Here is a 25,168-nt window from a genome sequence, read left to right as displayed (position 1 = left end):
TAGATGTTTCCAACGTTGAAACAACCTTGCATTCCTAAAATAACCCAACTTAGTCAAGACATATTATGAATATTGTGCATTGTTAGTTTCTTTGCTAATAACTTGTTTACAGTTTTCACATCCATATTCATGAGTGAGGTTGCCCTGTAATTTTCCTTTCTTATACGGTCCTTATTTAGTATGGGTAGCCAGGTTACACCTGCCCCATAAAATGAGTTGAAAACTTTGGAGGAATTTGTGCAAGATTAGATTTATCAGTTCCTGCACTGTTTGGTAGGTCATCTGGGCCTTGTGTTTGCATTAAGAGTTTTTGCATTTAATGATTCACCTTTCTTTAATGGATAAAGGACCGTTGATGTGCTTCTGACTCAGTTTTGGTAATATTTTTCTAGCAGTTTGTCCACTTCACATAAATTTTCAAACTTCCTGGCATTTGTAGTTATTTGTAGTCTCCAATTTATTGCTTATTTGTATCCTCTCTTTCTTCATCAGCCTTGCCAGAGGTTTGTAAATTTTGTTATTCTTTTCAAAAATACAATATATGGCTTTTGGCTACTATATTTTTTTTCCTGTTTAATTCTGCTTTTTGTATTTATTTTCTTCCTGCATCATCTGAGCTTAGTCTGTTCTTTTACTAACATCTTAAGTTAGAAGCTAAATCATTCCACTTTTTCTCATTTACTATACATATTTAAGGTTATAAATGTCTCTCTACTACTTTAGCTGCATGACAAAAATTTTGATATATACAGCATTATAATTATGATTTGGTTTTATTTTATATCTCTTATGATTTCTTTTTTGATGCACAAGCAATTTAAAGGTGTTGTTAAATGTAAAAATATAGTTGTTTTGCAACTTAATTGCACTGTGATAGGACAATGTGGTCTATGAGATATCAATTCATTAGTATTTGGTGATACATTTTTAATAGTCTAATATGAGACCAATTCTCATATATTTTCTAAGAAAGCAATATACATTCTTCAGTTTGGAGTATAATTTATTTTTTTGCTTAATTGATAAACTATTAAAAGAATATTATTTGTTGACATAGTGCTTTATATATCAATATTTGAAGCTATGCTCTTAGCAGCACACAAGTAAAAATAAGCTATATTATCTTTCTGAGCTCACCCTTCTATTAATATGTAGTGACTTATTCATATTTAGTAACACTTTTTACCTTAAAATCTATTTTGGCCAATATTCAGAGAGCTGTATCAGTTTTCCTGTGGTTGGTATTTGTATGGTATATGTTTTTCCACCCATTTACTTTCAAGATTCTATACTTTTTTGAGTTAGATATGATTCTCATAACTTACCTGAACGATTTTTTAAAATTCAATCTTACTCTTTTAACTGAAAAGATTAAAAGATTAGTGTATTTACATAAAGTGTGATACATGTATATAGGCACATTTGGACTTCACTATTTTATATTGTCCTATTTTTCCTGCTTTTCTAATTCCTCCCCACCCCCTTGCCCTTTTTTCTTAAAAATTGATTTTGGTGCTTTTTTTCTTTTACTTTTTGGAAAAACAGAGTTTCTGTCTAACGATTTAGTGGTCATTCTAGATAAAATAGCAAACATACTAAATCTTCCAAAGTTTAATCAATCTCCTTTAAAAAATTTTTTCCAGTTTTACTGAGGTATAATTTGACAAGCACTGGACATATTTAAGGTTTACAATGTGATGATTTGATACACATATACACTGTGAAATGATTTCTACAATATCCTTCCTTCTCTTGGACGATGCAAAGATCCTAAAACGCCCCCAAATCTAACCACACTCCTCCAAAATTTTGCTAATATTTTCCAATGTTATCATTCTACTTGGATTTTAACCCCATAAATTAGACATTATTATTATGGTTTTATACCATACTGTTCTATACCCACATATTTGCCATACCTTGTCTTTTACTCTAAGTGAATGGGAAGCCATTGTAGAGTTTTGAAAAGGGGCATAAAGCCCAAAGAGGTATGGTTCTAGGCACCATCATCTCTCACCTGGATTACTGCATCGGTCTTGTAACAGGACTCTCTGCTTCTACCCTTGTCCCCTGTAGTCTATTCTCAATAGAGCACCCAACAAAATCTTTTTAAAATACGTCAGATCATTCACTCTCCTGCTCAAAACTTGCAATGACTTCCCACTTTCACTTAGACTAAGAGAGAAAATGCTTGCAGTACCCTACAAAACCCTATTTGATTTGGGCCCTTCCTACCTCTGTAAGAGAAAGGCCTAACTACCTTATTTGAAATTGTAACCCTTCTTCACCAACATTCCCACTAGTCCTTACCCTGTTCTGATTTTAATTCTTTCTGTAGCACTTACCACCTCCTTATATAGTCTATAATTTACTAATTTATTATTACTTGTTGTCTGTCTCCCCTACTAGAATGCAAACTCCACAAAGACAGGGATCTCTGTTTTGTTCTCTGATATCTCCAGTGCCTAGAGTGCCTGGCATGCAATAGGCATTCAATAAATATGTGTTAAATAAATGAATGTGAATGCTTTCATGGCAATAGACTATGAACAGGAATGATGTGTACAACATCCTGATAATTCCATTAAAATACAAAACGATGTGCCTTGGTTTCTCTTTCCTGTTCTCCCAGGCTGAAACAAGGACCTAGAACTCATGAGACAACTGTATTCGTGCAAATAAGAATAGCACTCCAGAAGATGGCAACACAATATGATGAGTAGAAACTCAACTTGTCTACAAAAGTGCTATGATTTACTTATGGATTCCATGAAGGTCCTTTTCAGGGAGATCAACAGAGTGCTGATTCTTTTCCATTTGCCCCACTAAATTCATTCTCTCTTCTTCTTCACAGTACTTGCTCTCCCAGGATGCTGACCTTTATGGATTATCAACCAGGCCTTCTCGCCCTCTGGCTCCCAGGTAACTTTGGCCAGTGGGAAGCATCAGCAGGAGATCAGAGAACAGAAGAGACAGTTTGGAGTGTTAATTCCCCTGCTTCCTCTCGATGCAGTTCAGTAGTGGCCAAATTCATGTACCTATGACCACAGACCCTGTCAAGGAGGCCCATAGGCATAGTCCCAGTTCTCGCTGGGTTCTAGTAACAACTTCCTTCCCTTTCTCCTTCAGGCCTAGGGGTGGCAATGGTTTCTTGCTGTTACTAACACTGAGTACTTGACCATCCCATGTTCTTTCCTTTAACCCTACCTACCCCTTGGTAAATAGTCACTTCCTTTTTTAAAAAAAAACATACACAAAACCTGTTTGGTTACTCCTTGGGGCAAGTCACCTGTTTCCTGCTGAGATCATGATCAATATAAAGGGAAAGAGCTCCAAACACACCCTTTCCACTCTTAAATTTACCCAACCATGGAGGTTTTCAGACATATGTCCTATTTCTATCCACTACCACCCAAACATTCTTTTGAAAATAACTCTGTAAATGTTTAGTATTTTCTACTATACCAAGGGGCATCTTGTGGAAGAATGGAGGTTGAAGGGATTGGACACTTTTTTAGGAGTCTAGTAGTCATTATCTTTTCCAGTTATCCTTCCCATTTGAAGAGAGATCGTGGCTCTAATTGGAGCATGAAGAGAGTGTTTTCAGGGCCTTTCTTTTTTTCTCTTTCATTTTTTTTATGCCAAGGAGACCAGATTGTAAATCAAGTCTTAGACCTCCTCCACTTCCTTGTAAATAATTTTAACAATAGTTAATCTAATCTCTTCTCTGCTGAAATACTGCAGGCACCTAAGGCTGTCAGAATGCCACACAAGAGAAAATATTGGTTAAGCCTTCTACTCCCAGCAGTAGGAAAATGGGGCATTTTCTAAGTAGGATCTTAGGATTGTTCTACTTAACAGCTTATGTTATCATCCACATGAAACCTACAATCCCCTAGAATCACAGAATTTTAGACTTAGAAATATAGAGGCAACTGGTTCAGTTTTTATTTTTCCTAACGAAGAATTTTTCTTCTAAGATTACCAGGCCGTCACTGATTAAGCATTTCTAGTGTGTCAGGGAACCTAATATCAGTTTTTAAATATTCTATTAACAGTGTGTTTATTATTAAAATTTTGTTTCCTTATGCTAAATCAAAATCTTCACAACTAAAACATCTACAAGTTAAAGCCAGTAACACACGTAGAAGGAAAAAGCAATCTTTTCCTCATTCATGTCTTTACTCTTTTCATTTCCAGGACTGAGCACAGTACCTGGCACATAATAGGCTATCAAAGTCATTGGGGAATTTAAATGAGTAAAATATTTAAAGGCACCTATCAAGATCTCCCCAGGTCTTCAGGACAATCATGCCCAATTCTCTTACTCTTCAACTGATGGTTTCTAAACACATTATAATTGATTGCACTCATTTGGACAAATTCAGTTTGTACATGAACATCTAAAAATGCAATAGTCAGGATTAAACAAATAGCTCCAGAAACAGGTTGATAAGACAATGGCCAAATCAGTCTATTCTTTCTTTCCTTTATTTAAGGGAATGTATTTCTATTAATGGAATCTAAGTATGTGTTAGCATGTCTGATAACCCCACTTTTCGCTCACATAGAAGTTGCACTTAATTAAAACAGCCAGATTTTCATCTACTCCTTCACTAACTTACTGTCCAGACTGTTGTACACAATGAGGGTACGGAATGAGTAAGACAAACCAAAGACTTGCTGTTATGAATGTGCATTTTTTTCAAAGTTTGATATTATTATAATGATCCATAATAAGTACTATTTAAAAAATGAAGCAGGGTAAAGAGCTAAAAAGGGATGAGAAAGAGGCCACAATAAATTGAGGTGTCATGGAAGACCTCTTTTAGGAGATGATATTTGAACAAACACCTGACATATATAAAGTAAGAAGCCATGCAAAGATCTGAGAGAGAGCTTCCTAGGCAGAAGTATTACGTACGTTATGTCAAACAACTGAATATTTGAGAAACAAGAGGCCACTGTGGCCAGTAAAGAGAGAATACGGGGAAGGATGGTAGGAGATGAGTGGTAGGAAATGAGTGACCAGATTTATAGGGTTTTATATACCAGGGTAAAGAATTTGGATTTTATCCCAGGTATTATGGAAAGACACTGTAGGGTTGTGGGGCAGAATGATATGATATGATTTACATTTCAGAGGAAAAAAAAATTTCTCTGGCTCCTCTATGGCGAGGAGACAAGAGTGGGAACAGAACAACTGAATAGAAGTCTTCCATAACAGACCAGTGAGAAAGGATGAGCATTAGGATTAGAGTGTTAACCCAAGTACCTAGGTTTTGTACTAATCTCTATCAGATTTTTTAATTTTAGAATGCTTTTAAAGTTGCAAAGATAGTACAGAGAGATCTCATATGCCCTAGACCCAGTTTCCCCTATTAACATCTTACACTAGGTATGGTACTTCTGTCACAACAAATGAAAGATAATGATACGTGAACATTAATTTGGGTCTATACATTATTCAAATTTCTTTACTTTTTCCCTAAGGCCCTTTTTATCTGTTCCAGGATCCTATCCAGAAGACCATAATACATTTAGCCATCACAGCCCCTTAGGGTCCCCTAGACTGTGACAGTTTCTCAGAATCTTCCAATTTTTGATCATTTTGATAGCTTTGAGGAGTACTATTCAGGTCTTTTGTAGGATTCCATCAATTGGGAATCTGATGTCTTACTCATGATTCAACTTGAGTAATGGGTTTTTGGGAGAAGACTACATAGGTAAAGTGCTATCCTCAACCTAGCATATCAAGAATACATATTTTCAATATGACTTCTCGCTGGAGATGTGAACCTTGATTACCTGGCTGAGGTAGTGTTAGTCAGCCTTCTCCACCATAAAGTTACTCTTTTCCCCACTTCCCACACAGTCCTCTTTGGAAGGAAGTCACAATGAGCAACCCACACTTAAGGGGTGGAGATTTCAACTCGACCTCCTTGACAGGGGAGTATCTAAATAAAAATTTGGAATTCTTCTGCACAAGATATTTGTCTCTTCCCCTTCATTTATTTATTCATTCAATCATTTATTTATACCCGTTTGGACTCATGGATATTTATTTTATACTTGGATTATAATCCAATATTGTTATTTATTTTGTTGCTCACATTGTTTCAGCTTTGGTCACTATGAGCTCTAAAAATTGGCCCCTGTGTCAGTTTGCCATACCCCTGTTGTTGTTGCTTTCATTTGTTTGCTTTTTGGTTGCTTTTGTTTGTTTGTTTGTTTTTCAGTAGTGCCTTACTTAAAGGCACTACTCTAGTGCCTGACACTGTAAGATACTCCAAGGCTCACCTTGAATATTCCCTGCCCAGTCCTAACATCAACCACTTCTTCAAGAAGCCATCGCTCATTTTATTGGAAAATGATAACTTGAAACCAAGAGCTTGGCACTGGATTTGCTCATTTCCAGCAGGGTGTTATAGCTTCTAGGCTCGCTTAGCTAACATAAAAAGGAAATATTATGTGTACATAGTAACCTGTGTATGTACATATATCTATAGATATTTCAAAAGCATCGATCTATATTAAGCTAAATGTGAGTTCATACAGATGTCTCCAAATCGAATCCATTACCACATAGTTCATTCTAGCTTTCAACACTTGCTTGTCTGTAACCTTTGCACATTTGTAAAAAATTCAGTTGATTATATCTCTCATATTTTATCTTGTTAATTTTGACCCATCATTTCATCTCGTCAAAATAGTTTTATGTCTTCATTTTGTCAGGTAGTATATCTTTTATCCCAGGATCAACAATAATTTAATAAGTATATTCTCCAACAAACACTTAACAAGCGTGTTGAACAGTTCAGTACTGTGGACAGAGCCGTGAAGCATTCCACTAGAAACTTCCTCCAGGTAGATAATGATTCGAGAATTAAAGCTTTCATTTGGCTTTTCTGCTGTTTTCCATAATTCTTCAAAATCAACAGTGATGATATACATGCATACGCAGATTATGACTGTTTCTCAGAGGTAGTTCATCTGGACAAAGTGGAATTCATTTGAAATCAAGAAATACTCTGCAACTATCTTCTCTTATATCTCAGATTTCAGTTTGCCCTAAGTGGAGCTTTTGTTACCCTTTCCAACTCACAATGGTATGGAACTCTCTTTTCTCCACATCACAGGTTATCATTATATCACCTTTCTTAAGTCCTTCTTTGTTCATGTGGCACAGAAGATAACTAAACACATTTTGTAAACAAATAAATCAATGGAACAGAATACAGAGAGCCTGGAAATAGACCCACATAAATATAGTCAACTGATCTTTGACATAGGAGCAGAGGCAATACAAAGGAGCAAAGACAGTCTCCTCAATAAATGGTGCTGGAAAAACTGAACATCCACGTGCAAAAAAAAAAAGATCTAGGGCTTCCCTGGTGGCACAGTGGCTGAGAGTCCGCCTGCCGATGCAGGGGACACAGGTTCGTGCCCCGGTCTGGGAGGATCCCACATGCCGCGGAGCAGCTGGGCCCGTGAGTCATGGCCACTGAGCCTGTGCTCCGCAGCGGGAGAGGCCACAGCAGTGAGAGGCCCGCGTACCGCCAAAAAAAAAAAAAAAAAAAAAAGATCTAGACCACAGACCTTACACCCTTCACAAAAATTAACTCAAAATGGATCAGAGAACTAAACGTAAAATGCAAAGCTATAAAACCTCTAGAAAGTAACACAAAAGAAAACCTAGATGACATTGGGTACTGGTATGACATTTTAGATACAACACCAAAGGCACAAACCATGAAAGAAGTACTTGATAAGCATGGACTTCATTAAAATTAAAAACTTCTGCTCTGTGAAAGATGATGTTGAAAGAAGATGACAAGCCACAGACTGGGAGAAAGTATTTGCAAAAGACATAGCTGATGAAGAACTGTTACACAAAATATAGAAAGAACTCTTAAAACTCAGCACTAAGAAAGCAACCCGATCAAAAAATGGACCATGGGGCTTCCCTGGTGGCACAGTGGTTGAGAGTCCGCCTGTCGATGCAGGGGACACGGGTTCGTGCCCCGGTCCGGGAAGATCCCGCATGCCGCGGAGCGGCTACGCCCCTGAGCCATGGCCGCTGAGCCTGCGCGTCCGGAGCCTGTGCTCCGCAACGGGAGAGGCCACAACAGTGAGAGGCCCGCGTACCACACACACACACAAAAAAATGGACCAAAGACCATAACAGACATCTCACTAAAGAAGATATACAGGTGGAAAGTAAACACATGAAAAGATGCTCCACATCGTATGTCATCAGGGAAAGCAAATTAAAACAACACCAAGATACCACTGCACACCTATTAAAGTGGCCAAAATCTGGAACACTGACAACACCAAATGCTGACGAGGATGTGGAGCAATAGGAACTCTCATATATTGTTGGTGAAAATGCAAAATAATACAGCCACTGTGGAAGACAGTTCTTACAAAACTAAACATACTCTTAACATATAATCCAGCAATAATGCTCTTTGGTACTTACCCAGAAGAGTTGAAAACTTAATGTCCACACAAAAACCTGCACCCAAATGTTTACAGCAGCTTTATTCATAACTGACAAACTTGGAAGCAACCAAGATGTCTTTCAGTAGATGAACAAATAAACTGTGGTACATCCAGACAATGGAATATTATTCAGTGCTAAAAAGAAATGAGCTATCAAGTCATGAAAAGACATGGAAGAAACTTAAATGCATATTACTAAGTTAAAGGAGCCAATATGAGAAGGCTATATGCTGTATGATTCTAACTATATGACATTCTAAAAAAGGCAAAACTGTGAAGACTATAAAAAGATCAATGGTTCCCAGGGGTGGTGGGAAGAGATGAAGAGGCAAAACACAGAAGGTTTTCAGGGCAGTGAAAATACTCTCTGTGATATTAAAATGATGGATACATGTCATTATACATTTGTCCAAACCCACTGAAGGTACACCACCAAGAGTGAACTGTTAGGTAAACTATGGACTCAGGGTGATTATGATGTGTCAATGTAGGTTCATCCTTGGTTAGAAAAAGAAAAAAAAGGTATCATTCTGGTGAGTGGTGAGTTGATAATAGTAGAATATGTGGGGACAGAGGGTATATTGGAAGTCTCTATACCTTACTCTCAATTTTTTGTAAACTTAAAACTGCTCTAAAAAATAAAGTCTTTTAAAAAATCATTTTGGTACTTGTATTTCTGGGTTTAATCTTCACTGACTCTATCCCTTTGGGATTATATCACTCATAAACTTGTCCTTGGTCACATATCCTTTCTTTTACCTTTTAGAAAATATCTTTTTAAGTCTGAGCTCATCCGTCTAAAGAAGAACACATGACAATTAAATGCACTGCATGATTCTGGACTGGATCTTTTTGCTATAAAAATATTGGGACAATTGGTGAAACTTGAATGGGGTCTGAGCATTAGATGGTAGTAATGTGTCAGTGTTAACATCATCATTTTGATGGCTATATAGTAGATATGTAGAAGAAGGTTTAATACGTATTTCTTTACGAAATACATATTAAAGTGTTCTTTGTACTGAACTTGCAACTTTTCTGAAAGTTTGAGACTGTTTTATGATTAAAAAATGTACTGATGAACACAAGTTTTTAACGTGTACTCAAACAAAATTTGAGGGTATCCGCATTAGCTTCTTAAAATATCCCTTCACCCTTTTCTTCCCTAAAGGAAACATAATCATCAAATTGGAAATTCATTTTTAAGAGTTTCCCAATGGCTTTGATCCATATTCCCCTTTTAAGTTATATGTTATTTCCTTGCTTTTTGGAAATAATCTTTCCTTGTCTAACCATGCTGTTGCATTTTCAGATCCCATGTTCAATCTTGTGGCCTCAAATGCCCCATTCCCTACGTATCAGCAACTATCTCTTGACCACTAGTTAAACAAAAGTCCAGCATGGCAGCTCCCCTATGTCTTCCCTAGGTACTGGGAGAGGAAATTATCAGGAGACGTAGGAAAATGTTTTTGGATATTCTGTGCTTTTTATTTCTCCTTTTATCCTCACTCTTCACTGTTTTCCTCCTTCCTGACTGGGGCTTTCCATATACACATGTGCCTTCTTAATTTACAAGAACCTAGTCACTGTATCATCAAAATTCCTACAGATCACATGATTGAGGAAGTCGAAATTCAGAGGTTCACTTGAGTCGAAGAAGGTGTGATGGGCTAGCCTGCTTAAGCCTCCATGATCTTCCAATCAAAGGGCTTAGGATAGTTTTGAGCAAGGGATTTTCTGACATTTCTTGCTCACTCTGAGTAATTATTCTCAGGATGGAAAATGGTTAGTGTCACAGTGTGTCCTATTCTTTCTTGGCTCCCGTTTCTGAAGAAATAGCTACTTCTTTTCATACCTTAGGAAGAAGAAATGAAGCCACGACTAGTCTTCGGTATTCTCTGCCTCCCGCTCTCTCTGTCTATATATATACATATATTTTTTCTCTATGTATACCATTTCTTGCTATTTATATTTTCCTGATAATTCAGGAACCTAAGTGGAGACCCTGTAATCAGTTAATCTAAGAATTTATTTTCTGCCGTGTTTTGTGGAAAAAAAAACAAACTGCAACTCCATGTAGTTTCTACTTTGGCTTTACTTTATGTCATAGAAGAATCATTTTGATGTGTGTACTGAGAAGGCAAATAAGTTCCAAACACTGAAAGCAAAATTGCACAAAAAGGCTCTGACATCAAGCATCACACAAAGATCCAGGTTTCATAAAACTTTCTGTTGAGCACGGGAATTACATGGTCGTTATTCTAGAAAGTGAAATTCCATTATACCAGATCTACATGTAATGAGTGTTCCACAATAATAATGTGAGGTATTAATCAAATTGGAAAGCCCAGGCCAATGGCCTGTAAAGCAATTTCCCCCACATTTAACATCGTCCAACTTTAAAATGCATTTGTATTTACTTTAGGGCCTTAAAAAAAAAAAACAACCTATTGGTGGTTTCTTTTTTCCCTAAGGTATGCTGTGTTGATATTTTTTTCATATATATAATGCACAGAACTAAGCAACCACGTTTACAAGACAGTAAAGAGGAACAAATTAATAATAGTCGACTTAAAAAAAAAACTTAACCACAATATGTTAAAGTTTAAAAGGGTCTCAGAGGGCAATGAGATAATCCAAAGATAGTGAGGCAATAAGCTAGAAGCAACCACTGTATAAAAGAGGCACTGACTGAACATTAACTAACAGAGGACTACCCTTTTGATGCAAGCTGGGGAGAATTGCCTCTCAGGCACTCTGTTATGAGATACGGAAGTGCTATCAGAGCTTTCAACCGATCTGTAGTTCCTGGAAGCCTGACTTTCAAAACAGTTCTGATTGCCTCTCATACTACTTACCAGCAAGTGACAACCTTTAACCCTTGCCATGCCATCACACAGTTTTTGAGTATGAGGGAGCGATCTAGCTGAGACAGAATTCCAGATCTAAATTCAGGTTCTCTTTGCAAAGGCTGAAGTGCTTATGATTTACCCTGGGCTTGAGTTGGAAAAATGTGCCCCTATGTCTAAAAGAAACTGCTAGTTGACCATCCATTTCTCCTTCCTAGATATCCACCTAGACTATCTTTCCTAGCTGTCCTTACAGGTGGGTACAGCCTTTGATTAATTTTTCTCCAGTAACATGTGAGCAGAAGAGACATATGCCATTTCCAAGCTTGGCCCATAAAAGCCATCCCACACATAATCCTTCATGTCCTGTCCCCTTTCCTGGGTGGCCCTGGAAACTAAGAACAGAAAACGATGGAACCACAAGACGGAAGGAGTCCACGTATCCAAATCATCACAGAGTTAAACTGCCTAATGAGCAGCACTCTGAATGAGAAATACACTTTTTTGGTGTTAAGGGGCTGAGAGTTGGAGGTTTCTTTTCCAGCAGCTGGCATTACCTTAACTAATACACTACAGTTGTCATCATTATTTGCAGGGGATCAAAGGCAGAGGCATCTCTCACTAGAGGGTTGTCAAGAGTCACAACCTTCCCAAGAGTGAAACTGCCAGAGACTTGCATCATTAGGCAACGCCAGAGCAAGAGAAAGCTTTTCTTGTGCTGGCATCCAAGGAGTAAACAGAATTCTGCAGCAAGGAAGGAGATACAGTATAGGTCACCTGTCCTCTTCCACATCAGACACACCAGCAGGTCTATGCTCTCAGGAGAGCATAAATGCTGTACTACCTTCCTGTACTGAATGTGTACAACTAAGATAACAGATTTACTGGCGCGCACACACACACACACACACACACACACTGTCTTTCCAATCTTTTCATTACTTCCTTTCACATGGTATCAAACTTTCATTCACTCACTCTACAAAATATTCATTAAGTAATTAGGAAATGGAAAACATTTCATCAGAAGTGACATGCAAACCACTGCCTCCAGCTGTTGAATCAATTTACTGAGAAAAGATGAGAGCTACAAAATTCTTGGGAGTGAACCCTAGGCAAAAACTAAATTTTATAAAGCAGACCGAAATTTTTATATTCTGACTAAATGACAGACTATGTCAAATAATATTTCTATGTTTTTGAATGAGAAAATATACTGACTATATTCACAACCCATACATACAATATGGAAAGAGAGTTCTTCATTTCTGGTAGAAATGGGTATCTGGTCCCAACATGACTTGAGCAATCAATAAATATTAGTATTTGTCAGGTAAGTATTCAGTGTAGGAAACACCAACGCAAATCTAGGGAAGTTCCCACCCTATCTCACCAGAGCAACAAAATACCACTTAGCATGAGCTTCAGGAATCCAGGAAGCTTCAAGAAAGGATAGAATCCAACTGGACTTTGAATTACGGGTCTACAAAGACAGAGCAAATTGAGAACAATATTTCAAGATGACAATGAAATTCCATGATACCAAATTGGTGGAAGAATCAGGAGAGTAGATCTCTATAGAAAATAGGGTGGGGTTCTTGGTTTGTACAAGGGGATCCTGTTAGAGACAGTCCATATTTCCTCTTGTTCATATTTCTGTTCATCCCCAGCATTTAGCTAGAAAGAGCATAGGCCCAGTAAATGCTATTGGAAGGGACAGAGATGGATGGATGACAAATATTTGCAGCCAGCCATAGGCATTCCCTGCCCCCCACCCCAATCAGAGCAGTACAAGGCACCAAGTAAACCCAAAAATACCCTTCAGCATGGTCCAGCCCTGGCACTAAAATGGCTACACTGTTAGCACATTCTTAAATTCGAAAAGGACCTATTCCATTATCTAGCCAAACGTATGTGTCTTTTAACCTGTACTAAGAATTCCCAGGTTCTTTCTGTGAGAGGTTTATATATATACATATATATATATATATATATATATATATATATATATATACACGCCTTAGAAGCAAATCAGCATTGTTGCTTCTGAGAACTATGCACCCAATGTGGGTAAATAATTCATCTTAGTATAAATTATCTGCAGATAGATAATAGGCCCAGTTCAATAAATAGGCTTCTTTTAAAAATTATACTATTTTATTAATCAGTGCGTTTGTTATGAGAATTTGTCAGAGTTGCCCCAGCCAAATTATCTTTGACACATGGTATTTCAGACATGGAAATGATCTCCAGGAAAAATTCTGGAGAATCCATTAGGGCTTTAAAGTAGTTATCATGGTACCAAAACTCAAAAAATGGTAAATTCTGCCATTTGCCTCATATCCAAAAACACAGTTTGGAGACACTTTAAACAGGATTTTTAGCCCTAGCTACCTTGGGAAGAAAAAAATGCCCAACTTTAACGATTTAATCAAAGTGATTTTCAGACTTCTTCCAAATATGAAGCAAAGGAAAATACAGACTTAAGTTTTATCATTGGAACATAGCATTTTGCAACGTGTTTAAAGTTTTGAGATTTGTTTCTATATTAGAGTTTCTAAATTGAATAGCTGGCCTCCAGAGAAATACAGAAAAATTTAAGTATGGTCTTTTTCCAGATTAAGAAAAAAATTCAAATAGCTTCATGGATATATTAAAAGAAAAAGCCTTGCTTCCCTAGAGCTATATGGTAAAAATGCATTTTTATGAACTCAATTGACTTAGAAGAAAAGTCTTATGAACATTATATTTCATTTCTACAATTTCAGTTACTTCTCATGTTATACATATAAATTACTTTTACTAGGTTTAACAGATGTTTATATAATTTTTGATTATTTTTTAGTTTGAATGATTAGTAAACACGTTTCTGTGGATCAACATTATCTATATGTTTGTCATTTTAATGTTTGTGTACCATTCTCTGTATTAATGGACCACAGATTTTGTCATTCCCAAACCAGTGGGTGTTTTTATCCAACTGGTACCTAATTTAATTCTTTCTTAATTTGAGGTTTTTCATCTGTGTATGTTCCCCAAAGTATATATACCAAGTCAAAGTGTCATGACTCTTGTAACATTGCCAGGCTGTTCCCCACGAGGTAAAAATCAATGTAAAGTGCAGGTGGCAATGCCCACTGTATTTAATCAAATCTAAGATACCATCAGTTGTAAGGCACACAATTGTTTTCTATACCAGTTAGAAAGTAAAAAAACAAACAAACAAAAAAGCTGCCAATTCAATGTTGACTAGTGTTACAATGCCATTTTTCATATGAGATATCCTGATCCCAAGAAATTAAAGTGTTAAGAAATGTGCATCTAACCATCATTTAAATGCAGAATTTTTTCAATGCTCCACTAATACTGGTTATATCAACATTTCTCTTCTGATAATTTAAATTTAATGTGCATATGATGCTCCTGAAATGTTTAAATTTGCATTCTAACTACTACTAAAGCTGAGCATTTTTTTTCATGGGACAATTTACGTATATGCAACTTGGGTTTTCATACCCATTTATTAGCAGGGGGAGACTTTTATAAATGTTTGTATATACATTAGAGAATTGAGAGCATTTAGAAGATATGCTGGACACAAACTAAGCTTCTCCCACCCTGTGCTGCTTCTTTCCCTTTTGTGCTTGCTGTATTACATTTTCAAGAGTGAAAGCTATTTAATTTTATACATTTAACTTGTTCTGTAACCAAAATATCCATTTTGTCAATAATAAGAAATGCATCTCATCTCTGAATAGCATAAAAACATGATATGGCATTTTCTACCTTTATATATGTTATTTTATATTAACCCTTCATTCCAAATCAAAAATATTGTACTGTATAGTTTGAGATTTGGCTTGTGTTTTCATTAATGAGTCGCCATATTGCCTTGCAGTTTTCCCAACCAGGTATGTTAAATTTGTGTTCCTTTCCCCATAACTCAGTTGCCTCTAGCTTTTCACATATATATTTCTTATTAATTTTTATTGGAGCATAGTTGCTCCACAATGTTGCGTTAGTTTCTGCTGTACAGCAGAGTGAATCAGCTATACGTATATGTATATCCCCTCCTTTTTGGATTTCCTGCCTATTTAGGTCACCACAGAGCACTGAGAAGAGTTCCCTGTGCTATACAGTACGTTCTCATTAGTTATCTATCTTATACATAGTAGTGTATATATGTCAGTCCCAGTCCCCCAATTCATCCCACCCCGCCTTTCCCCCTTGGTATCCATAAGTTTGTTCTCTACATCTGTGACTCTATTTCTGCTTTGCAAACAAGTTCATCTACACCATTTTTCTAGGTTCCACATATAAGCGATATCATATGATATTTGTTTTTCCCTTTCTGACTTACTTCATTCTGTATGACAGTCTCTAGGTCCATCCATGTCTCTGGAAATGGCACTATCACATATATATTTCTTATAAGTTATAGAGGTATAGGAATTATATGGTTTACATGTGGTTTACTATGCATATCATAATCTCATACTATATCAATAGCTCTTTGTGATAAGGCAGAAATCCCCCATTTTGCAAATGAAAAAACTTAAATAATTCAGAAATACTAAATAAAATGCCCAAAGTTACACCATCAGTGCACCTTAGAGCCATGACAAGAACCATGGTTCTTGTCCTGATTCAGAATCTTTCCATTCCCTACCCTGACAAATATAGTGATTTGAGTATTTTTCAGGAAGCTCTATTCCACTCTGTCATTCAATGATTCTATAGCTAACTCGGTACCAGTCAGTTCTCATATCTGTCTATTTAGAATACATTTTGAGGTTTGAACAAATTTGTTATACCTGATGGGGACCACCCACCATCATTACGTTTTTGAAAATATTTATTAGTATTATTAGCGATATAGCCTTCCAGATGAAAATCACTACTATTTCTTTCAAAAAGTATTAATTATCCTACAAAGGTATTAGATTATATTAAATCTATAAAATAGCTTAGAAAAACTGCTATCTCCATTCTAGTTAAGATATGTCATCTTCTCTGTACATCTTTCTTCATTCTCCCGTAATTTTCATTATATTCTGTAATAAATTCCATGTGCCCTGAATTATATTAATACAAAATTATGTTAAAGTTATTGTGACTAGATTCTGTATTCATTGCATCTTCAGGCTGTCTTTCATTAATGTATCAGTGTGAAACGAATACCTGTGAATTCATTTTATAGCCTGCAACTTTCCTACACCAGCTTACTCCCTCATAATTTCTCTGGTTAATACCCTAAGACAGTCTTAGCAGATAACTGGTTCCTTTTAAAAAACAGGATAAATCTGTTACCCCTTTATAGATGTAACTTTATGGGGTTTTTTGCTTTTGGGGTGTTTTTTTGGCTGCACTGCATGGCTTGCAGGATCTCAGTTCCCTGACCAGGAATTGAACCCAGGCCACAGCATGAAAGCCTGGAATCCTAACCACCAGGCCACCAGGGAATTCCCTATAACTACCAGCATTTCTAATACTATGTCTAATGAGGATTGTTTCAAAGAGCAATCTCAAAGTTTTCTCTTTTTAAGCAATAATTCCATTGTTTTCTATGTTCTTTAGTTTTAAATAAAATCTGTTGATATTTGATTTTTAGTTTAAATTAATAATATTTTCTCATATGACTTCTTGGCATCTACTGAAATAATGTGATTTTTTTACCTCTTAATGCATCATAAACTATAAAGATAAACCATAAAGCATGTCTGGGTTCATTCACGTATTCATTCAACAAACTTTTGTTGAGATCCGTCGTTGGCACTGTAGAGATACACTGGTGAGCAAAGCAGATGAAGTCCTTGCTCTCATTAAGCTTCATTTTCACTAGGATGGTAACTACTAAGTTCAAATGGAAAATAATTCTAATTCTAAAATTATTCTATAACATATTCTGTATGCTAAAACTGTACTGAAGAATTCTGGATCCATGGTAGGGAAGAGAAGAATTAATGACAGGTCCATAACTTGATTCCTTCCTCCTTAGGGGACACCTAAAGCCATTTTGATCTCAACCAAACTTCTTTATAAATATACAAATGCAATTTACTATCTAGAAGACAAGTACTGGAAGAGTTTAGTTTATCTAAGGAGTCCTTTTCCCAGGGTGTGGATTCTGTATTATAAACAACTCTGCAGTTTATGGATAAATAAGCTGATTGGAGAATGGAAATCAGTTACCTAGGCACTTTGGCTACATGGGTAGCAAGGCCTAAAAATGAGAGACCCCCAATCTCAGTGGATTTCCTGGACTAACTCTTACTACTCACAGTTATTCCTCATTATCCCCACCACAAGCATTCTGACATGGAAAAGGGATTAGGAAGCCGCAGCTCATGGATTTGGGCATCCTAGATATCAATGTGGTATTTGCTGAGGCTCTTTTCACATATCCTTTGCTAATCGTTGGCAAATCATACTTCTGGGTAAGATTTCTGTCTCGCGTGAATCTGACTAACAATTTAGCCCTGAATTTAGTACGAAGTAAAATGTGTCATTCTGGGTTTTTCCCATCCCCTTTCTGCAGATATAGCCCCATCTTGTTCCTAACCAAGACGACGGTAACCAATGCAGTTCAACAGACATATCAAGTGTCTGGGCGTGTGACAGGCACTGACTTGGCATTGAAAACACAAAGGCAAATCAATTCTATTTCTGGCCTTTATTCAGTTATAGTCCATTGAGTCAGGAGACTCAGGCCCTTGAAACCTGGAGAATGAAATCTGTCTTGCTGACATGAGTCTGGTATGAGGTGTGCCTAAGATGTATGCTCGTGGTCCAGACACTCAGTAAACTGCAGCTTTCTTTGAAACTCATTCCTACCATCACCACCGTCTCCACCATTCATGTAACAGAGATGATTTATGTCTCTGGACTCTCTTCCTTAATGAAACAGGAGTATTATCCAGGACTGGATATCTTCTACAGGCCTTGCAGAAGCTGTCAGTAGCCCCAGAGCCTACCTTGGGGATCCCCTACCACGAGTTCCTATACAAACTGCTTCCTGTGTCTCTGCCTGCAGGCATCCTCTGGCTATAGGGGTCTGTTGCGCCTGCCCCCAGGGCAGCCCAGAAGTGAACCATTACAAGATATACCTCAACCAATGAGGGATGAGAGTAGCTGGATAAATACCCCAGCTTCCTCACCCCTTGGTAGGGCCATCAATTCTGAAGCACGCTCCCCCTGTTCTCTCAGAGCACCCCATCCCACCAGAGTCTGAGTCCAATTGACCACTGGCTTTCCATTTTACTGAATTTCTTCCTTTCCCTCATTTCCTCAGTCTCTCACCTCACCATACTTCCTGGGATCAACTCCCAAATAAACTACGTGCACATGTAGCCTCATCTCAGGGTCTGTTTTGGAAGAATCCAAACTAAGGTAATAGGAATTTTTTGCAATTTTCTTAGCTGTGATAACCATCTCTCTCCAGGGTTAGACCCCATCCCAGGCCCCTTAGCCAACAGTCAAACATCTGCTAATCAGGACAAACAGACCGGCTATAATGTCCCCCGTTCTCCTCAATAGATTAATTTGGGCATTTAGATCAGACTCTTATACCACAGCTTCTTTAGGTAACATACATTAGACTAATGATCAACAGATGTCAAGACCATTTCTAAAGCCAGATGCATTAGCCCCAGTACCCCTCTGCAAGGTTCCTCCACAACTCACTTCAACAAGCAGCAGACCTGTATTTTTAGCATTTTTAGCAGTACATTATTTATATCTGTCGATTCTTTGTCTCCTTTATTTACATAATAATTTTGAGGGTGCAGACCATTTTGTATTTAGTGCCTGACACAAAGTGGCATTCAAAAAAGTTTATGTATAAATTAACGAATAAATAGCCAATATCTCACTAGACATGGCCAAACAGACGGTCCATTTGTCTTTTCAAGCTCAGCATATTAAAAACTGAATTCATGAGTATTTGCAAATGAAGCAACTGACAAAGGATTAATCTCCAAAATATACAGGCAGCTCATGCAGCTCAATATCAAAAAAGACAAACAACCCAATCTAAAAATGGGCAGAAGACCTAAACAGACATTTCTCCAAAGAAGATATACAGATTGCCAACAAACACATGAAAGAATGCTCAACATCATTAATTATTAGAGAAATGCAAATCAAAACTACAATGAGCTATCACCTCACACCACTCAGAATGGCCATCAAAAAATCTTCAAACAACAAAGGCTGGAGAGAGCGTGGAGAAAAGTGAACCGTCTCACACTGTTAGTGGGAATGTAAATTGATACAGCCACTATGGAGAACAGTATGGAGGTTCCTTAAAAAACTACAAACAGAACTACCATACGACCCAGCAATCCCACTACTGGGCATATACCCTGAGAAAACCATAATTCAAAAAGAATCATGGAGCACAATGTTCATTGCAGCTCTATTTACAATAGCCAGGACATGGAAGCAACCTAAGTGTCCATCGACAGATGAATGGATAAAGAAGATGTGGCACATATATACAATGGAGTATTACTCAGCCATAAAAGGAAATGAAATTGAGTTATTTGTAGTGAGGTGGATGGACCTAGAGTCTGCCATACAGAGTGACTAAGTCAGAAAGAGAAAAACAAATACTGTATGCTGACACATATATATGGAATCTAAAAAAATAAATGGTTCTGAAGAACCTAGGGGCAGGACAGGAATAAAGATGCAAATGTAGAGAATGGACTTGAGGACACAGGGAGGGGGAAGGGTAAGCTGGGACGAAGTGAGAGTAGCATTGACATATATACACTACCAAATGTAAAATAGATAGCTAGTGGGAATCAGCCACATAGCACAGGGAGATCAGCTCACTGCTTTGTGACCACCTAGAGGGGTGGGATAGGGAGGGTGGGAGGGAGGGAGACGCAAGAGGGAGGGGATATGGGGATATATGTATACATATTGCTGATTCACTTTGTTATACAGCAGAAACTAACACAACATTGTAAAGCAATTAACCTCCAATAAAGATGTTAAAAAATAAAAAATAAAGATATTAAGTCTAATAAAACCTTTATCTTTGATTATCTCTATTTTAATAAAAGTAGAAAACAAAAACAAACAAAAAAATTCATCATCTCTCACCCCCCCCAACTTTCTGCCCTTTGTTTTACTTCATACCTCAGGTATTATCATTGTTTTTTTATCTTATTGATGTATGTTGAAAGTATCTATAATATGGAAATTATTCCTTAAAGATTTGGTATAACTTGTATGCAAACTATATGGATCTAGTGGCTGTTTTAGGGGTAGATCTTTGACAAATTCTTCAATTATTTTCTATGGCATTATACTACTATTACACTATTTTTATGTTTTTATTTGTGATTTTATTAACTTATGTTTTTAATTAATTGAGCCAACGATGTATATATGTTTTGCTAATTTTGCTCATAAAGTATCTACTGGTTATCAATCCTTTCATAGTTTTTTCTTTTATTTATTTCAGTGTAAATTTAACCTTTTTTAATTCATTTTTATTTTTATGTGTTATAGCCTAAATTTGGGGGTTTTAAAAAATTAATATGCATATTCAAAGAGAAAGGAATAACTCTACTTAATGTTTTGACTGAAACACATTAATTTTGATGTTACATTTTCATTTTTTATTTCTAGTACTATACTAGACTTCCTTCCTGCTCAAAGAATTATTTATAGAATATTCTATTTCTATATGGGTGCCCTATTTTACAACTTAAAATTTTTTTTACTTATCACCTTAAAATGTGGTAGATGAGCTCAGCATCTTTGTGTCCACACATGTAATTTTCTTCCATAAGAAAAGTTATGTAGACTTTAAAAAATACATTTTCTATTCAGTAACAGTTTTCTTCTTTTTCTTTTTTTGCATTGTTGAATAACGTAATTTCTAGCTTGAGTCTTTATTTTCTAAGTTTGTTCTATTCTGATGTAAACATAGAAACCAATTGTGGGTGAGGGTTCCCGAGGTCCAGGGTTAGACAGAAGGAGTAATACCACACTGAGGTGAATCTGTGGGTATACTGTCAAGTGACAGCACAGTGGCTAAAAAATATAGAAGTCAAAGGGGAAAGTGAAATGTGAGCAGGGTGGAACTCGGATGACAATCAGAATTCCCTGCATACAGAAGCCAAGATTTTTGTTTTGATTTTTAGGTGTTTGTGGTACGATAACTGTTATACATGAACTGAATATTTAGGTTTGGATTGCTTAATTTATCTTTTATTGTGGTAATCAATTTGCTTGTAAAATTTACCTTCTCTAATACCAAACTAACAACTCCTAGTCTCATATTCGGCATTAATAGAATAGACCTCAGATGATCCAATTATTTGTCTGTAAATGCATATTAGTTTTGTATGCCTTGTTTCGATTCAATCTTAATATAGCTGTTGACCTTTCTTGTTCACATTTAATGTTATGATTGATTTTTATTATTCTCTAGCATTTTTTATGTTTTTATTGACTTGCTCTTTGAATTAACCTGTTTCTGTACCTGACTTCAAAATCCTTAGACTGAGTCAGAAGATAATTTGATCCAGTTTTCTAACATCATTATATCCACTAACATTTGTCTGAAGCTTTACATTTCATAAAATATTTTATGAAGCATTATTGTTATTGTATGCATGTTAATTCAATTACTTCCAATATTCCCCAACAGAAATACCAATTGCCATTCCCAACACTCGCCCTGTCTTAATTTTGTATCTGAGTAACCAGGAAATATCATTAATTGCGGGTGGGCCTCATCCAATCAACTGAAGATCTGAGTAGAACAAAAAGCTGAGTAAGAGGAAACTCCTCCTGCCTGACTGCTCAGAGACAGAACACCGATTCTCTCCTGCCTTTGGACTTAAACTGAAACATCTCTTCCCAGATCTCAAGTCTGCCAGCATTTGGACTGAACAACATCAACTCTTGCCAACTGCACATCTTGGGATTTGTCAGCTTCCATAATCGTGTAATCCAATTCCTTCCTTATAATCAATCTGTCTATATTTTTTCATTCTCTGATGAATACAACAGTCACAAAGTGAAAATTACTTTTTCTCAGACAATCCTGAGTTAATTGGGTTATTGTTGAGAATGATATCTGCCATATTGTTTAAACATCAGAAGAAGCTCAATTGCTGTCCATTCTGTTAGCAATAACAACAAAGCTTCTTCCTAGATCTTAACTGAGTATTTCCTGCTGTTTTTCCCTCAGTAGAAAAGAAGGCCTCTGTTCTGTGGGAGATTCTGTTATATTCCTAATAACCATTAATAAATCCTCCCCAAGTGCTGTCTCCTTTATTCTGAAGAATTTCACTTTCTTCATCCTCTCCTCATGGGTTTTAACTTTATTAGTCTTAATATGAACCCTCTCAATGCTCTCCCTCTCCTGTATGCTGTGTAAGTAATGAATTGCACAGCACTCAACTAAGCACACTTTAACTGAAGGATCTCCCACTATTGTGGTCAGTTTGTTAGCTGTTACGGCCCAGATATTATTTCTGGATTTCCTTACATCTAGAGGGAAGTTCCCTGCTCTGTCTCTCTCTTTCTCTCTGGGCCTATTTCATTCCTTTCCTAGTCGTCCTTTCCTCCAACTTCTTCTCCATCGTACCAGCTTCACTTTAAATTCTGATATTTGTGTCTATAAGCACCAACTCACCCATTATTACAGTCAACCATTTAATACGTAAAAAATCCAATGGAGTCAGGGCTTCCCTGGTGGCGCAGTGGTTGAGAGTCCGTCTGCCGATGCAGGGGATATGGGTTCGTGCCCCGGTCCGGGAGGGTCCCACAAGCCGCGGAGCGGCTGGGCCTGTGAGCCATGGCCGCTGAGCCTGCGCGTCCAGAGCCTGTGCTCCGCAGCGGGAGAAGCCACAACAGTGAGACGCCCGTGTACCGCAAAAAAAAGAAAAAAAAAAGTCCAATGGGGTCAAACTAGTCAGAACTAGTTGGGACACAACTGGCCAATGTATAGAGTTACCTACAGACTTTGTCGGAGGTTTCTGCTCACTCTCACCTTCCCATCCAACTTATTTTCCATTGCCCTTTTAAGAAACATTGTCTACTCCATCAGAAGTCACAGATGAAGATATCAAATAACTTATACCCCCAAACCTACAATTAAAGGATACCACTTAACAATCCTTCTAGGGAATAGGAGTGCATTAATAAGTCCCTATCTGAAGTACATTCTTCAGGAAAATGGGTACCAGTTCATAGTCGTCATCTAGCATACCCAATGTCACCTCCATTTCTATGAGCTTTCCTTCAGTCAACTGAAATTACTCTTTTCGTCTCTCTAATTTACCAAGCCATCTCTCTGTCACAGAAAGAAATTAGGTTTGTGAGTGCTTACTTGTCCTGAAGTCATGCTAGTTACTGATCAATATACTCCATATTTCAGGGTGCATACAATATGATCCTATGGTGAAGCATTCCCTTATTTTGGCATATAAAAAAGCTAATTTATTGACTGCTCATTTCCTTTTAAGTACTGGTACTATTAGAATATTTTTCATCTGTATTTGTATACTTTGTGAGTTCTCAAAATTAATCTAAGCCTTGAGCCCACTTATTTTAGGAAGAAAAGAAAAGTACCTCACTTTAATCTGATTCTGGGTTTCCTATATTGCTAAGCAGATGAGCTTAAAAGAACTGGGGAAAAGGCTGTTGTTGCTGATATAAACAGCTGGTTCTGTACTGTAATTCTTAAGATATTTTTCTAGAACAGGCAGCTATTTCAGCCAATGTGTCCTTAATGGAAGAATTCCTAACAAAAATTGTGTGTTCACCATGCATGTTATCTTAAAGCTGCAGTCCCTTTTCAGTGGCAAAGGAATTTTGGATTTTGTTTATTCCTTTTTGATTTTGGAAAAATAGTACGTGTACTTGGTAAAAACTAATCTGAAGGATTTATTATGAAAAACAACAATCCCTCCAACCCTCTGCAACACACATACATCAGTCCAACTTTCCAGAAGCAAACTATTTGTAATAGGTTTAATTTTTACTTTTCCTGGTAATTATCTTCCCAAATCTATATAAAATTTATTTCACTCTACCCTCCTTCCCATTTTGGGTAGTATTAATTTTAGTCATCTTGGTAGGGTATACCATTCTAAGTTTAAAATGGTTTTCTCTTTGATTCCTCTCTCCATTGTCTCTTATCTTCTAGATTGCTAAAGAGAAATCTGATGTAACTCTGATTCTACAAAGTTTGGCAGGTAAACTCCCGTCCCTGCCCTCAGAGCTTTTATGATCTTTTATCAGCTGTGTCCTAACATTTTATAAGGTGTCTATCTTTGTCTTTTTCTATTCCTTTACTCCATAATTCATTGGATTCCTTCAGTATGAGTAACATTTCTTTTCTCAACTTTAGAAAATGTACTTCTGTCTTCAATGATTTCTTCCCTTTTGTTTTCCATTATCTTTCTAGAACTCCTATTAGCCAAATGTTAGCCCTCCCAGATGGATTCTTTGTGTTATTTTTTCTCTTATTTTCTACCAATTTTCTGTCTATTCTCAGAGTTCTCCTTGACTTCATGTTCTAAAACTTCTACTTAAAATTACATTTTAGCAAGCATATGCTTAATTCCCAAGAGCTCACTCTTTAACTTTCTTTTCCCTATTTTTCTGCTCTTGTGTTATAGTCAGTATCTTCTCATCACTCTGAAGATACCAACTTTTTGTTGTGTTATTCTGTTTCCAAAACTGTCACTTTCTTCTAGGGTCAAATGGTCTTTTTATCTCATATCTGTTGCTGTTTTTGTTACGTGCCTGGTGGTCTTTGGTTATACTTTCATAATTAA

This window comes from Aethalodelphis obliquidens, unplaced genomic scaffold, assembly GCF_003676395.1.
Source record: "Aethalodelphis obliquidens isolate GAN/ISIS:26980383/991018 unplaced genomic scaffold, ASM367639v1 scaffold99, whole genome shotgun sequence".
NCBI classification, from domain to species: Eukaryota; Metazoa; Chordata; class Mammalia; order Artiodactyla; family Delphinidae; genus Aethalodelphis; species Aethalodelphis obliquidens.
The sequence above is the reverse complement of the archived record's forward strand: the minus strand, read 5'-3'. Positions refer to the sequence as shown.